This window comes from Schistocerca piceifrons, chromosome X (assembly GCF_021461385.2).
Source record: "Schistocerca piceifrons isolate TAMUIC-IGC-003096 chromosome X, iqSchPice1.1, whole genome shotgun sequence".
Lineage (NCBI taxonomy): Eukaryota > Metazoa > Arthropoda > Insecta > Orthoptera > Acrididae > Schistocerca > Schistocerca piceifrons.
The window spans coordinates 307,576,735-307,594,524 of NC_060149.1; positions in this window are offsets into that span (position 1 = coordinate 307,576,735).

The following is a 17,790-nucleotide window of genomic DNA, read 5'->3' on the forward strand; positions in this document are numbered from 1 at the left end:
ATTCGTCCCTCCATTCACGCCTGTCGCGACACCACTGGAGGCGGGCTGCACGATGTTGGGGCGTGAGCGGAAGACGGCCTAACGGTGTGCGGGACCGTAGCCCAGCTTCATGGAGACGGTTGCGAATGGTCCTCGCCGATACCCCAGGAGCAACAGTGTCCCTAATTTGCTGGGAAGTGGCGGTGCGGTCCCCTACGGCACTGCGTAGGATCCTACGGTCTTGGCGTGCATCCGTGCGTCGCTGCGGTCCGGTCCCAGGTCGACGGGCACGTGCACCTTCCGCCGACCACTGGCGACAACATCGATGTACTGTGGAGACCTCACGCCCCACGTGTTGAGCAATTCGGCGGTACGTCCACCCGGCCTCCCGCATGCCCACTATACGCCCTCGCTCAAAGTCCGTCAACTGCACATACGGTTCACGTCCACGCTGTCGCGGCATGCTACCAGTGTTAAAGACTGCGATGGAGCTCCGTATGCCACGGCAAACTGGCTGACACTGACGGCGGCGGTGCACAAATGCTGCGCAGCTAGCGCCATTCGACGGCCAACACCGCGGTTCCTGGTGTGTCCGCTGTGCCGTGCGTGTGATCATTGCTTGTACAGCCCTCTCGCAGTGTCCGGAGCAAGTATGGTGGGTCTGACACACCGGTGTCAATGTGTTCTTTTTTCCATTTCCAGGAGTGTACATGGAAGAGACCTGGAGATACTGGAAGATTTCAGATAGATTATATAATGGTAAGACAGAGATTTAGGAGCTAGGTTTGAAATTGTAAGACATTTCCCGGGGCAGAAGTTGACACTGATCACAATTTATTGGTTATGAGCTGTAGATTAAAACTGAAGAAACTGCACAAAGGTAGGAATTTAAGGAGATGGGACCTGGATAAATTGAAAGAACCAGAGGCTGTAGAGAGTTTCAGAGACAGCATTAGGGAACGAGTGACAAGAATGGAAGAAAGAAATACAGTCGAAGAAGCAGAGGATCAAGTAGGTAAAAAGACGAGGGCTAGTAGAAATCCTTGGGTAACAGAAGAGATATTGAATTTAATTGCTGAAAGGAGAAAATATTAAAATGCAGTGAATGAAGGAGGTGAAAAGGAATACAAATGTCTCAAGAATGAGATGGACAGGAACTGCAAAACGGCTACGCAGGGATGGCTAGAGGACAAATGTAAGGACGTAGAGGCATAGGGGTATCACTAGGGGTAAGAGATACTGCCTACAGGAATATTAAAGGGACCTTTGGAGAAAAGAGAACCACTTGTATGAATATCAAGAGCTCATATTGAAAACCAGTTCTAAGCAAAGAAGGGCAAGCAGAAAGGTGGAAGGAGTATATAGAGGGTTTATACAAGGGCAATATTATGGAAATGGAAGAGGACATAGATGAAGATGATATTGCGTGAAGAGTTTGACAGAGCACTGAAAGACCTAAGTCGAAACAAGGCCCTGAAGTAGACAACATACCATTAGAACTACTGATAGCCTTAGGAGAGCCAGCCATGAAAAACTATTCCATCTGGTGAGCAAGATGAATGAGAAAGGCGAGATACCTTCCAAATCCTAAAGAAAGCACGTGTTGAAAGGTGTGAAAATTACCAAACTATCAGTTCAATAAGTCATGGCTGCAAAATACTAACACGAATTCTTTACAGACGAATAGAAAACCAGGTAGAAGCCGACATCGGGAAGATCAGTTTTGATTCTGTAGGTATGGTGGAGCATGTGAGGCAATATTCACCCTACGACATAACTTAGAAGATAGATTAAGGAAAGGCAAACCTACCTTTCTAATATTTGTAGACTTAGGGAAAGCTTTTGACAATTTTGACTAGAATGCTCTCTTTCAAATTTTGAAGGTGGCAGGGGTAAAATACAGGCTGTGATAGGCTATTACAATTTGTACAGAAACCGGATGACAGTTGTAAGGGTCGAGAGTCATGAAAGAGAAGCAGTGGTGGGAAAGGGAGTGAGATAGGGTTGTAGCCTATCCCCCCTGTTATTTAATCTGTATATTGGACAAGCAGTAAAGAAAGAAAAGAAAAATCTGGAGTAGGAATTACAATCTATGGAGAAGAAATAAAAATTTTGATGTTTGCTGAGGACATTGTAATTCTGTCAGAGACAGCAAAGGACCTGGATGAGCAATTGAACGGAATGCTCAGTGCTTTGAAAGGAGGATATAAGATGAACATCAACAAAAGCAAAACGAGGATAATGGAATGTAGACGAATTAAATTAGGTGATGCTGTGTGAATTAGATTAGGAAATGAGGCACTTAAAGTAGTAGATGAGTTTTTTACTATTTGGGGAGCAAAATAACTGATGATGGTCGAAGTAGAGAGGATATAAAATGTAGACTGGCAATGGCAAGGAAAGCGTTTCGGAAGAAGAGAAGTTTGTTAACATCGAGTATAGATTTAAGTGTCAGGAAGTCTTTCTGGAAGTATGTGTATGGAGTGTAGCCATGTATGGAAGTGAAACATGGATGATAAATAGTCTACATAAGAAGAGAATAGAACATGTTCAAATGTGTGTGAATTCCTAAGGGACCAAACTGCTGAAGTCATCGGTCCCTAGACTTACACACAACTTAAACTAACTTATGCTAAGAACAACACACACACCCATGCCCGAGGGAGGACTCGAACCTCCGGCGGGAGGGACTGCGTAATCCGTGACAATTCGTCTCAACCGCACGGCCACTCCGCGCGGCAGAGAATAGAATCTTTCGAAATGTGGTGCTACAGAAGAATGCTGAAGATTTGATAGGTATCACATAACTAACAATGAGGAACTGAACAGAACTGGGGAGAAGAGGAATTTTTGGTACAACTTGACTAGAAGAAGAGATCGGTTGGTAGGACATGTTCTGAGGCATCAAGGGATAACCAATTTAGTACTGGAGGGATGCATGGAAGGTAAAAATCGTAGATTGAGACCAAGAGATGAATACAGCAAGCAGATTCAGAAGGATGTAGGCTGCAGTAGGTACTCGGAGATGACGAAGCTTGCACAGGATAGCTTAGCATGGAGAGCTGCATCAAACCAGTCTCTGGGCTGAAGACCACAACAGCAACAACTGTTTTTTAGTGTATTTTGCCAGAATGTATTTCTGTTCAACGTGAAGCTGGGAACACTTTGCAGTGTTTTGTGTGTGAGCGCATTTGAAGCAAATTTTTTAAAGCAACATCTCCATATGTACTGAAGTGTTAAATACTTTACATAATTTGTTTATGCATGCAAATGCTTCAGAGTAGTGGAGAAAGATTGAGAGGTTTTTCAAGTGTGCTTCAATCTTTTTTAAAGTCAGTCGCGGTGTACATCGCAAAATTGACGCAAGCTACTGTGCAGTGCTCTTTTTGAAAGTGCGTGTAGAGCCACATCCATTTGGATTTAGTAGCCCCTGAAGCAGCTCGTGTTCAAGGATAAGTGTATTTCTTGCATAACCGCACGAAGTGTCTCAGTGACAGATTCGCAAGTGTGTCACGATCTTTTCTTTTAGGGTATGTGTTCAAGGGTGACTGTGGAGGTATTCCTTGGACTTGTTTAAATATTCTCTCGCCGTCTGCAAAGCTCTTTCTCTCTCTTTGTGCAGTGGTACATTTCATTCCTGTGATATGTTCAAGTTATCTTCCCAAACCACAGAAAGTGAAAAGCAAGAGAAATCCAACTCCTGCAAAGTGACCTTTTATTTATAAATATACAATACGAGGGCTGTCCAGAAAGTAAGTTACGATTGATCGCGAAATGAAAATCACAGTGAAAATCAGAAATGTTTCATTTGTAACAGTTAGCTACACCTTTCAGCTACTTCTCTACGTAGCCTCCGTTCTGCCTCAGACATTCGTCGTAGCGTTGTACCAACTTTCCAATACCCTCATCATAGAAGGCAGCCGCCAGTGCTTTCCGCCAATTCTCTACGCTGGCCTAAGGCTCGTTGTCTGTGCCAAAATGTTGTCTTCATAGCCAGCGGTTCGTTTGAGCAGAGATGATACTCAGTGGGAGACAATTACGGACTGTATTGTGGGTAACCAAACATTTCCAATTGAAACGATGCAGGAACATCGTCATTGCCCCTGCAGAATGAGGCTGAGAATTGTCTTGAAGAAGAAACCGCACGACAGTTATGTAATGTTGGTTGCATAGCTTCAGGGGAAAATTCTCACCAGGCCCTCGTACTTGGCGGGAGACACTATTTTCTATAACATCTTTACGCGTTCACTAAGAGCTCAGGAATGAAAAGAGCGACATAGTTCTACCTAGATTCATACTAGAGACACTGCCCAACATATCTTTGCAAAGCTTTATCGGATTTTCATAGTCGTTTCCATTTCGCGACCAATCGTAACTTACTTTCTGGACAGCCCTCGTATATCATCTGTTATCCAGTTGAATTTCCTGTCATGACATCCTTCCTCTTGAGCATAGAGTCACAAATTTCCTGGTGGTGGGGAGGAAGAGTGGGGAGGGGGAGGATGAGGGTGTGTTTACCAGACTGGGAGGGCTTGATTAAATGATCAATTTAACTAAGTAGGCAATCAAACTGATAAGAGTGAGAGGGGCTATTAGAATAACTCAGGCCTGAAAGTGTACCTGTATCAGAGAGGGGGAGGGGGCGATGATTGTAGGTTTCCTGATGGGTTGGGTGGTGGAGGTAGGGGGGGGGGGAGGCGTGTGGGAACAATAGGTTAAGAACCTGTCAATCAAAAGGAAGGATTATCTCCAGAGTTTCATAACCTGTTAATCAATATGATGGATTATCCCCACAGGGTCATTAACCGTCAATCAAGAGAGAACAGTAGACTTGTTCCTGAGTGCATACTTTCCCCTGATGTAGGCAACCTGCGCTAACAAAATGCCCTGATGTCCTTGTTGCCCCGTTACTTTTGTTTTATTAATAACCATGTGACGTGGATGTCTTTATGACACATTCAAATACAAGTAAATGCAGGACGGCATCGTGCCAACATAATAGTGAGAAAAAGTGTAAAAAATGGCATGACGAAGGCATCTGATGATGCAAATGTTTCATTATTGAAAGGACGGCAATCCACAGTAAGTAGTTGTATAGCAGTGTAACTTTTTATGATAAATAGTTGGTCAATTTTAAGAACCACAATGCACCACAAATAAATAGCCACATAAGTTCTTCATGAAAATATTTTTATAGAAAGGCAACAATTTAACTTCTCATGAGAAATATTTTGTTGAATTTAATGGACAGCAGTACACTGTCAGTGCCTTAACAGCAGTATAAAATTTTGTGACTGAAACTTGGCTAGGAGACAGTGCACTATTATAGAGTATTCTAGCATAAATGATAGATTGTAAGTTAACAAAAGAGTGGCAGCCAGCAACATAAAGGTGCAGAATAATGCTACTTAGAAAATATTTGCCTATTAAAAGAATAATGTAATTCGTATATAAAGTGTAACTAAAAATTAATGATTTTGGGATATAAGCTTAACACGAATTCATTTATTTTTCTAATCACAAAATAATTAAGTCTATGATAATATAAATTAATTAATAATTTGAGAATGAAAAAATATCAAGCAGATTAAAGTTTTGAAAAGTATAGTAGAATGGTACGGCTCTTGAGAGACGATAACGGAAAAATTTATAAAAATTTGAGTATAAATTTGCTTATTTCCAAAATTGATTGTCTGCGAGAACATCTCATTTTTTTTATGAAATCTCTGAAAGAAGAGGATGTGCAATATTTCTAGTTTTACAGCCATCATATTCAGCTACAAGAAACTCTTCTTAGAGCAGTTGAGAAGGCAAGAGTGGGAAGATAAGGTAAGGTAGTATGAGGTACCGGTGGCAGATGGTCCAGCTGGTGCGGGTATCATGAGGAAGGCTGCATAAATTGTGGCCCTTCTCCGCGACTGGCTGCTGTGTTCGGAAGTCGCGCTGCGAAATGTTAAACTTCTGTTATTAATATCAGAACAACTAAACAGTGAATTCACTTGTTTGTCACATAGAAGCATATTTTAGTAGCAACATATCATTCTGTTATTTCAAAAGTGCTCATTACCAGCAGATTAATAAACAATTGTTAAAAGAAAAGGTAGACGAAGCACTTCGGAGATCTTTGGATCGCGCCTAACTTAATTAGCAGGCTCTGGTTTTAAATGTGACAGCTGGTTCGACAGTCTTGGAAGTCTGACATGTCTGCCACGCTCGGTATCGATTAGGAACTCAATTAGCAACCTCTGGTTTTTTGGACTTGTAACTGAGAACTAGTTTGTTAACAAAACTTCCTGGCAGATTAAAACTGTGTGCCGGTCCGAGACTCGAACTCGGGACCTTTGCCTTTCTCGGGCAAGTGCTCTACCAACTGAGCTACCCAAGCACAACTCACGCCCCGTCCTCACAGCTGGCAGAAGTAAAGCTGTGAGGACGGGCCGTGAGTCTTGCTTGGGTAGCTCAGTTGGTAGAGCACTTGCCCACGAAAGGCAGAGGTCCCGAGTTCGAGTCTCGGTCCGACACACGGTTTGAATCCGCCAGGAAGTTTCATATCAGCGCACACTCCGCTGCATGAGGTGGACTGTAACTGTGCAGTTTCTCGTATTCTAATAATAACAAGCGAGTGGCGCCCTGTTTAAACAAATCAGTTCAAAATTTATTTTTTACAATACCAGTTCCTCCCTAACAGTTTATTAGAGCATCAACATAACGGACTTTCGACCTAAGTGCTGCTTTCTGCGCAGGGGACAACTACTACAGAAGACTGCATGTTGGTGAACATCGTTCAGAACTTACGCCTTCTACTCAGAGCGGTGGGAGCTACTAAGCACGTCGCATGTAGTGCAATCTTAGCACAAATGAGATCAGTGACACGTCATCTGTGGTAACGCAGAGGAGGTATGAAAGCAGGAAATTATTGATGGAAGGGATTTATCACAGACACGTAAATCCCTCGCAACACAGTCTCTCTCTATCTCTCCCTTCTACTTGCCCTATTCAGAATTTCCCCCCCCCCCCCCCCCTCCCAAAAAAAAAAAAATTACGTAGGAAATTTTAACGTCTTACAGAATGACTTCTGTGTCTCAAGTTGTGTGATTAACTAGTCACATGCATTTGCATGTTTAATTTTGCTCTATTTCTGTATGGAGAATGTTCTCTATCTTAAAATGTTGTACCAATTTTGGCTAATATTTGAGAGATAGTACCAGATGCTCTTACGTTTCAGTGGACTTTCCGTTAGACGTTTTTATGTCGTTACTGAAGTGGCTATTATGACTCAACGGTCTTGTAGCTTCTAGACTCTCTTGTCCAAAGTAAATTTTATATGGGCGCTGACAACGTTGATACTCAACGCCCTAAATCTAAAAGAAGAAAAAAACACCATAACTGTGACTTGGTGTCCATATTAAACTGCAGGTCCCTCTAATACAGATACATGGTTTGATGAAGTAAAAGTCCAACTGCAGTAGGACAATGTCAAAAAAAGCATTGTTGTGTTTAAACCAACTTTCAGCTTGAGAGCAGCTTTACTTTATTCCTATGCAAGCTGCAATATTTTACTTTCCTAGTACTTATTCCAGAAGTTTCGGTAGTCATCGTACCATTCCGTTTTTCGTGAACTTTTACTCTAATAATCTCCTCTGAATAGAATGCGAATAACTGGAACTGAAAGAGCTGTTCTCAAGTACAGTTGATTATTAGCTATACAAGTATCCACTACCGCAACCATAAAGGTTCAGTGACATGCAGTGGCGTGAGATCTGAGGCATCAAACATATTCATGGGTGACGGTGTCTTGGCCTTGATCAATTCTACAATTTCCAAATTTCAACATAATACATAATCTAAGGTTTGTCAATACATGAAACAAATCTTCATACTTGTGTGAGGTACATCCTCAGCTCGTATGTGCCTTATGCCACATTCAGTTGTATTACTGAGGTTATAGTCATCATTAACGTTGACCTCACTGGTACCCAGGTTTATTTATGATTTTTCAGTTCACCATCAAGTAAATCCATTTGGAGAAGTCCACATCCTCATCAGCTCTCCAGGAACAGCAGGATCAGCACCATAGTGCTCAAATTGTACACATCTCGGGCCAAGAAAAGATTCGTCAGTCAAGATGGCAAGTGCAAAGAATTGTCCACACTCCCATCTGCTATCATATCTTTATCAACTTTGCCAAAATCATTTCTCAGAGAGCCCAAGTAACTGGAGACATAGCTGAGCCCTGTACTAGACACACAAGTATTGAAAAAAATGAAAAATGGAAAAATGAAGTGATCATATGGCATTTATTGGCCAGGATATCCCCTTCAGGGTTCGGCCGCCATATTGCAAGTCTTTTTAGTTGACGCATTTCAGCGACTAGTATTATTTACCTATAATTCGTTCATCACAACAATAAACCTGAGGTAATGAAAAACAAACCCAATGATTGGTCAACAGCCGTAGAACACACACGCTAATGTTGTTATGCTCCTGGAAGTACGATCTACGTATGTATTTCATATCTTATTACTATGTTACAGTAAATGAAACTACAAGATCCGCTAATGTTTTAACAGCCATCAACGTTTCTCTTAATCATATTTTATCTATATAGTTTTTATTTCAGACGTTGTGTACAGTCGCAGTGTATGTACTGTTGTGCTCTGACTGTCACACAGTTAATACCTAGTGTGAAAATGGCTAATGCTGCTACCTGCTCAGTAGTGAAAGATGCACATGGAACAACGTTAGAAAGTGGCCAAAAATAGGTTAATCTTAATGTTTTTCACGAGTTTACAGAAAAAAGTAGCTGTAAAATTCTCCAAGGAACTGTATTTACTAAAGATAAAAACGTTATTAACATGTAGTGCATAGCGGAATCGGTAGCGTTGTTCAATGGTAAGCTAGTACCAATACGGATTAGTCATTCCTTTTTTTCATTCAGGTTGGAATACCTACATCTTTTAAATGTAAAATTCATCAAATATATGCTAATTAACACACAGTTAATCATCATTTTAATTGAAAATATGTCTTCTTGCTTCTAATTACACACTGTACGCAAAATTTCTGTTTTCTTTGCAAATATAAATTCTTAACGATCGATATTTTATAAAAGATTGTTAATAAAGGTAGTTTAAATTAAGAAAACAAGAAATTAAATTTTAGGACATAAATGAAAAATCAAATACTCCTTACTTTGATTATGTCCAGCATTTTATACCCCAATTGTGGATTCACACAAGTCAGAGTGATAAGCGTTGTGGAGACATGGACAACAATAATTTTCACAGCATTTAGCACACCATTCAAATGCTGCTTTTTTTTGTTTTTAGTTGCCGCCTTACCACTGCAATATCAACCCAACTGAACTGACCTGGAACCAAGTTAAGGGATTTGTCGCTATAAATAACAAAATGTTTTAAGTTCCATACGCACTGGAACTAAGTGGGAAGCTTTGTCATGCGTCACTGCCGAACCCTGGTAGGATACAAAACGGCACACCATAAAAGCAGAAAATACGGCGCTTGTTTGGTTGCGGGGATTCCGTTGTTGATCTACTCGTTATCAATGTAGCAGATAGTAGTTCCAGTGCTGAAATGTATTTCTCGGATTCGGATATGGAAGGAACTGGGAGAATACCAGAGTGTCAGTAATACCTCCAGTAGCTTCAGTGTTCAGCTGTACAGTGAAGCCTGTGCAGCACACTTTTGTGTCACACATATTTCGCACAGAACAATTATCCTGTGCTTAAGTTAAGACTTTTCATCAGTCTTGTTTTGCATACAATACTGTGTCAGCTAAGAATCCGACTGGTCCCCCAATTAAAAATTAAATGACATTAGAAGCTACATTATTTCTTTGCTCGTCTCTTTTTACATCGTAACTGCAATTTCTCACATGACTGCAGGTTAGTTGGACCAGCTGGCTAGCCAGTGCTGTACAAGTTAAATACGCCGGTTGAGCCGTTGTCCTGTATTATCGCTAAGTCGATGTGCGCGTAACGCACAGCATAAAACGTATCTTTATTATCGAACTTGACTACTCAAATCAGCTTGGCTTCCACACCACGTGAAACGAAATCCAATGAGCTTGCAGCAAACATGGAAGAATACATGGTGTAATATTTCTATCAGGTATCTTGTAAAATAAAAGAAAACTATATCTGTCAATCCGAAACACTTCTGATAGTGATGCTATAGCAAATTACAAGAAATACTGCAAAATATTAAAGACTGTAATGCGGACATATTACAAGAAAAAGGTAGTCATATCAGATAACAAAATAAAGACTATATGGGATATAGTGAAGGAGGAGAGTGGGTGACAGATGTGTGTAGTGTTGCAGGACTTTTCAACAAACATTTTATAACTGTTACTGAAGAGATGGGGTTGTCAACTTCCGTAGATGCTGCCTTAAGGGACACCTCAGACCAGACAATTCAAGTAATTTTGCCCCTCACTACCCCAACAGAAGTAATGTCCATCATACAATCTTTAAAATGGAAAACATCTAGTGGGTATGATGAAATATCAACAAAATTAATTAATGAAACTGATACTGAGTTAAGTAACATATTAAGCTATCTGCATAACCAGTCGTTTATCAGAGGAATATTTCCTGAATGATTGAAATATGCTGAGTTAAGCCACTGTTTAAGAAAGGAGATAAAGAAATAGCGTCAAATTTCCGTCCAATGTCACTTTTGCCAGGATCCTGAAAAATTTTAGAAAAGGTAATGTACAATCGGCTTTATAACCATCTTATCACTGTACTGTACTGTCAAAGTCACAGTTCGGATTTATAAAGGGTTCTGATATTGAGAAGGCTGTCTATACTTACAGTGAAAATATACTTAATTCATTAGACAAAGAATTGCAGGCAACTAGTATATTTTGTGACCTGAAGAAACATTTGACTATGTAAATCACAATATCCTTTTAAGTAAATTAGAATATTATGGTGTAACAGAAAATGCTGCAAAATGGTTCAGATTTTATATCTCTGGCAGGAAACAAAGGGTGTTCTTAGGAGAGGGACATGTATTAAGTTATTAGGCATCATTCAACTGGGAACTAATTACGTGTGGGGTCCAACAAGGTTCCATTTTAGGGCCCTTACTTTTTCTTGTGTATATCAATGACCTTTCATCAGTAAAATTATCAGATGCCAAGTTTGTTTTGTTTGCTGATGATACAAACATGGCAATAAATAGCAAATCAAATGTAGTCTTAGAAAGATCTGCTAATAAAATATTTGTGGACATTAATCACTGGTTCCTAGCCAATTCTTTGTCACTGAACTTTGAAAAACACACTACATGCAGTTCAGAACCTGTAAGGGGAGTCCCACGCGTATATATGTGTAAATATGATGACAAGTAGATAGAAGAAGTTGGCAGTGTTAAATTCTTGGAATTAAAGCTTGATAATAAATTCAATTGGGAGGAGCACACCACAGAACTGCTGAAGCATCCAAACAAATCTCTATTTGCCATGCAAACTCAGTCAGCCATAGGGGATATAAAAATGAAAAGCTGTCATACTACAATCACTTTCACTCTATATTGTTACATGGGATTATTTTTTGGGGTAATTCATCATGCCAAACAAAAGTTTTCCAGGTGTAAAAATGTGCAATAAGAGTTACTGCGGTTTGATGTCAAGAATATCCTGCTGAGACCTTTTTAGGGAATTAGGGATACTAACTACTGCTTCCCAATATATCTATTCCTTAATGAAATTTGTCATTAAAAATATATCACTTTTTCAAACCAACAGCTCAGTTCATGGAATCAATACTAGAAATAAGAATAATCTTCACAATGATTTAAAGTCACTTACTCTTGTACAAAAAGGTGTGCATTATTTACAGACAGACATTTTCTGTAATGTGCCAGTTTAACAACCAATGAAATTCAGTTTAAGAGAAGCCTAAAGTATTTATTGTTAGCCAACTCCATTAATGAAATTCTCAGTAGAACCAACTGATTTTGTGTATATAGAAAGTAAATCTAACTTCTGCACCATTTCAATACAGTAAAGTGTTCATTGTAAATAAGTATTGTAGTAGTTCTATTATATGTTTATTACCTTATAAATAAAAATCCATTCTTTTTTAATGTTAAATTCAGCGCATTAATGCGATCTTAGTAAATGAGTGCTGCAAAATGATCTTTTCATATAGTGTTCATTTTTAAAAAATGACGATGATTCCACTTGGGACCTGTGGAAGGTACATCAGTTTATTTGTTTTAGTTGTAAACATTTGTCATGTATCATTGTTTTTCTGACATGTTCTACATCGTGGAGAGGACCATTCGCAACCGTCTCCATGAAGCTGCGCTACGGTCCCGCACACCGTTAGGCCGTCTTCCGCTCACGCCCCAACATCGTGCAGCCCGCCTCCAGTGGTGTCGCGACTGGCGTGAATGGAGGGACGAATGGAGACGTGTCGTCTTCAGCGATGAGAGTCGCTTCTGCCTTGATGCCAATGATGGCCGTATGCGTGTTTGGCGCCGTGCAGGTGAGCGCCACAATCAGGACTGCATACGACCGAGGCACACAGGGCCAACACCCGGCATCATGGTGTGGGGAGCGATCTCCTACACTGGCCGTACACCACTGGTGATCGTCCAGGGGACACTGAATAGTGCACGGTACATCCAAACCGTCATCGAACCCATCGTTCTACCATTCCTAGACCGGCAAGGGAACTTGCTGTTCCAACAGGACAATGCACGTCCGCATGTATCCCGTGCCACCCAACGTGCTCTAGAAGGTGTAAGTCAACTACCCTGGCCAGCAAGATCTCCGGATCTGTCCCCCATTGAGCATGTTTGGGACTGGATGAAGCGTCGTCTCACGCGGTCTGCACGTCCAGCACGAACGCTGGTCCAACTGAGGTACCAGGTGGAAATAGCATGGCAAGACGTTCCACAGGACTACATCCAGCATCTCTACGATCGTCTCCATGGGAGAATAGCAGCCTGCATTGCTGCGAAAGGTGGATATACACTGTACTAGTGCCGACATTGTGCATGCTCTGTTGCCTGTGTCTATGTGCCTGTGGTTCTGTCAGTGTGATCATGTGATGTATCTGACCCCAGGAATGTGTCAATAAAGTTTCCCCTTCCTGGGACAATGAATTCACGGTGTTCTTATTTCAATTTCCAGGAGTGTATATCACTTTTTCAAACCAACAGCTCAGTTCATGGAATCAATACTAGAAATAAGAATAATCTTCACAATGATTTAAAGTCACTTACTCTTGTACAAAAAGGTGTGCATTATTTACAGACAGACATTTTCTGTAATGTGCCAGTTTAACAACCAATGAAATTCAGTTTAAGAGAAGCCTAAAGTATTTATTGTTAGCCAACTCCATTAATGAAATTCTCAGTAGAACCAACTGATTTTGTGTATATAGAAAGTAAATCTAACTTCTGCACCATTTCAATACAGTAAAGTGTTCATTGTAAATAAGTATTGTAGTAGTTCTATTATATGTTTATTACCTTATAAATAAAAATCCATTCTTTTTTAATGTTAAATTCAGCGCATTAATGCGATCTTAGTAAATGAGTGCTGCAAAATGATCTTTTCATATAGTGTTCATTTTTAAAAAATGACGATGATTCCACTTGGGACCTGTGGAAGGTACATCAGTTTATTTGTTTTAGTTGTAAACATTTGTCATGTATCATTGTTTTTCTGACATGTTCTACATCGTGGAGGACCTCCTCACTACGGATCAATTGGAATGAAAGTAAATCTAATCTAAATCTAATCAGGTTTATCCTTATGATGAACACAGTTTAGTTGTGATCATTCAAAACGTCCAGTCACATTACAGTGTTCCCCTCCCATGATTGCTGCCGGTCAATGACATCTTCCTGATCTTTTTAGTTCTTTAGTTTTTGGTCTGAGCTTGCACGATGAAATGTGTAGTCAAACTTCTTCTGAAACCGTTGTATGATCTGTATATCTTTGTTCACAGTTTCGATAGTGTTAGTCAGCTATTAAAGGTATATACCACAGTCTAACATAACAGTCGCGACACTCACTGCTGTAAAAGCTGTTGCCGTTTGACAGATGGAGCGACACTCGCGCTCCAAGCGGCGGGTAAGGTGAACGTCAGACGCGTCGTAAGCATAATGTTTGTTTGCATCCATTTTCTACGTAATTTCCGATTTATTCGAGTTATTTTCTTGCCTCCAAGAGTTTGTGTGGTATCAGAAGGCATGTACGTTTCTAAAAATGATTCTAAAATATGCGCAAGTATGGACAAAAACCATGAATAGAGTGGCAAGCTACAACACATTCGTGAAGAAACACTTGTGACATTGGACAGAATTGCAGCTTACCACGTTGATATCAAAAGAATATAAACACACAGATTCACATGTAAGAAGCACAGACACGTACCTCTACATGCAAAAGCGATCGACAGCTCGTTTATCGTTCTGTAGGCTTACTGTGTTTGTCATTGTCTCCTGTTGCCGCAAGTACGACCTTCATCTTTATATTATTCTAAGTGGGACAAGCAACTGCCAAATAGTGGGAGACATGTGCTGAAAACACTATAATGAGCTGATTACATTACATTTCACGAAAAACCAAATATTTGAATAATTTTCAAACAATCTGTCTGTAGGCACTTTCCTTGTCCCGTAATAGTTTCGCTTCTGGGCATTCTGACACTTCAGACGCTTTTGTAAGACACGAACAGCTACACTTAATTTAACCACTTCATCGTCAAAGCAGGTCTGTGTTGATGATTCACACGAATCTGGCACTGATACATGGAGAGTCGAACTGGCTGCTTCTGTGTCATAGGACTGTTTTACAGCTTTAGATTGACTGTCGAATCTTTGTGGCAGTTTCTTCTTCATCGTCAGCTGAGGGAGTTTATTTGGAATGTCAAACAGTGTGGGTACTGCATTCCAAACGAGTTTGTTATTGTCTGCGTTCATGAACCGGTTTTGTTCGAAATGTAGCGAACAAAAGCTAATATTATTATACAGGTAAACTGGGTCTTTCTTCATAAGGTCTTCTCGTCTGCTATTAACTAGCCATTTTCTGCTCCTAAAACGAAACATTCATCATTTGTACACATATAGTTTGCAAGTGAATCCTGATGATACAGTTTAGTAACATGATGGTATATACCTCCCAGCATCCTTAGGAAACCTAAAAAAAGACAGCTGTGGTGTCTTCTTCCTGTTATTGCTGCAATTTATTGCGCTACAAACGTTCCCGATGGTAAAAACCATTGTATAAATCAAAATAAACAATCACTATTCGCTTTCACGATCGCGCCGAACTCACAGTTCAACCTACCGGCCGCTTGGGGCGCTGCTGGCGCTGTAGCAACAAAATAAAGGCGAAGTGTCGCGACTGTTATGTTCACATCTCCGGCGGTACACCGAAAGGTTAGCGCCCTTCGATAGTGCCATTTTCGCGCTAATCGAAGTGCTAGGGGTTCCAGGTGCCAGCCAGCCAGCCAGCCAGCCAGCCAGCCAGCCAGCCAGCAGCAGTTCCCGGTCCCGGCCTGCAGCAGTGGTCCCGCAGCCAGCCAGCCAGCCAGCCAGCCAGCCAGCCAGCCAGCCAGCCAGCCCGCCCGCCCTTCGGTGGCAGCAGCAGTCCAGCCAGCAGCAGTCCAGCCAGCAGCAGCAGCAGCAGCAGCAGCCGCCGCCGCCCCGGCCCCGTCCGCGGCAGCAGCGTCCCTGCCTCTCGCCGTCGCCGTCGCCGTCGCCGTCGCCGTCGCCGTCGCCGTCGCCGTCGCCGTCCGTCGTCTCCCAGTGTGTGTCCTGTCCTTTTAGTGCTGTGTTTTTTCTTTCTTCTTCTTGTCGTCATGTCCGCCCCCACCACCACCGTCACTACTACCACCACCGCCATCGTGTATACGTCCCCTTCCGCCGCCTCCACCACTATCACTTGGTGTGCCCAGTCCCACCCCCCTCCTTCCATCCCTCCCCTCCTCTCTATCCCTTCGCCCTCGCTCTTTGTCGCCCCCTCTCCCGCCTCTTCCTCTCGTTCTGATCCTTTCCCCCCACTCCCCCAGCCTGTCACTGCAGCTCCGTCTAGGGTGGTGGCCCGTCGGGCTACTGCCCACGCCCAGCTCTCCCCGTCGCCATCGCCATCGCCATCGCCATCACCGCCGCCACCGCCACCACCGTCATCATCGTCATCGTCACCATCACCATCACTGCCACATTCGCCTGCACCGTCACAGTCACTATCTCCGGCGCCGACTGCTGCGTCCGTGCCGGGACCTGTCCCTTCCCACCACCTCCCCATCGTTCCCGTCCCTCATGTCACCACCCGCCCATCTGCCGCTGTCAAACGCCCTAGTGGCGCCTCCACTTCCTCTGCTCCTAAAAAGGCTCCACTCCGCCCCCCATCCCCACCCCAAAATGCCATGGACGTCTCCCCACCAGGCCCCGCTCCCTCCTCCTCCTCCTCCCCACCCGGTCTCTACAAATATCTCCTGTCCCGATCCTTCCTTCCTCGAGGCCCGGAATCTCTCCCTCCTCCTCCGCCAACATTTCCCTGGCACCCCCATCTCTCTCCTTACTCCCAGACGGGATTCTGTTCTTATCTCCTCCCCCAGCCCAACCCTCCATACTGACATCCTCTCCCGCCTCCCCATCACCCGTTTTGGTCCTCACGCCTCCCTCACCCCTGCTCCCTCCCCATCTCCTACCCGCCAACCCCAACGCCCGCGTCGCCCGCCGACCCTCACCGCCGTGATCACTCGGCTTAGCCCGTCGATCATGGAGGAGGAGGTGCTGGCGGAGCTGAAGGCCCATCCCACCCTGGAGGTGCGGGCAGTTCGCCGCATTTTCAACGCGAGCGGCCCCACCCGCCTTATGCGGGTTTTCTCTGAGGACGCCCCCTCCATTGACCGTCTCCTGAAGGAGGGTGCCCTCCTCTTCAATCAGCGGTACAAGGTCGACCCCTCCCGTTCCCCCCCTCAATCCCTGCGCTGCCAGAGATGTCTGCGCTACAATGCACATCCAACAGCAGAGTGCCGCGAGGCCCCCACCTGCCCGCATTGTCGGCAAGCGCACTTCCTCCGGCAGTGCCCCAACCTCCAATCCCCTCCCTCCTGTAATACCTGCAGCCTCCCCCACCCCACCTACTCCCAAAAGTGTAAAGCCCGACCCCCTCCCACCACTCCTGAACTCACCGTACCTGTCCGTCCCCTGGACGCCCCCACCCCTCCTGGCAATTCCCTTCGTCCCCCCCCCACTGCTGAGGACATCATCAGGTTCCTCACCATTGTCCTCCAAAACGTCCATCCCTTTCAGCGCCCCCACACCTTACAACAGATCTCCCTCGCCGCCCGTTCCATATTCCACCTTAAAATGTACGCCACCTTTTCCAATAACCAGGCCCATTTCACCTTCTCCCGCCTTGACACCCTCGTATAAGTCCTTATCATGGCGCGACAGCATCGTATCCTTTTCAACAATATCCGCTCCCTTCCCACCAACAAGAACCTCTTCCTGCACACCCTTGCTACCCACCGTGTGGAAGCCTTCAACCTCAATGAAACCTTCCTCCAACCCCACCACTCCATCCACACCTCCCCCTATCTCCTCCACCGCTCCGATAATCCCCTCCTAGTTGCGCGTGGCGGAGTTGCCATTGGCCACCACCGCCAGATCCCCGTGCGGCTCCAGCCTCTCCTTCCCGACCCCACCGAACACCTGATCCTTAGTCTCTTCTTCCCCGGCCTTACCATTACCTGTGCCACCATCTATGTCCGCCCCAACGCCCCTCTTCCTTTCGACTTCCTCTCCCATATCG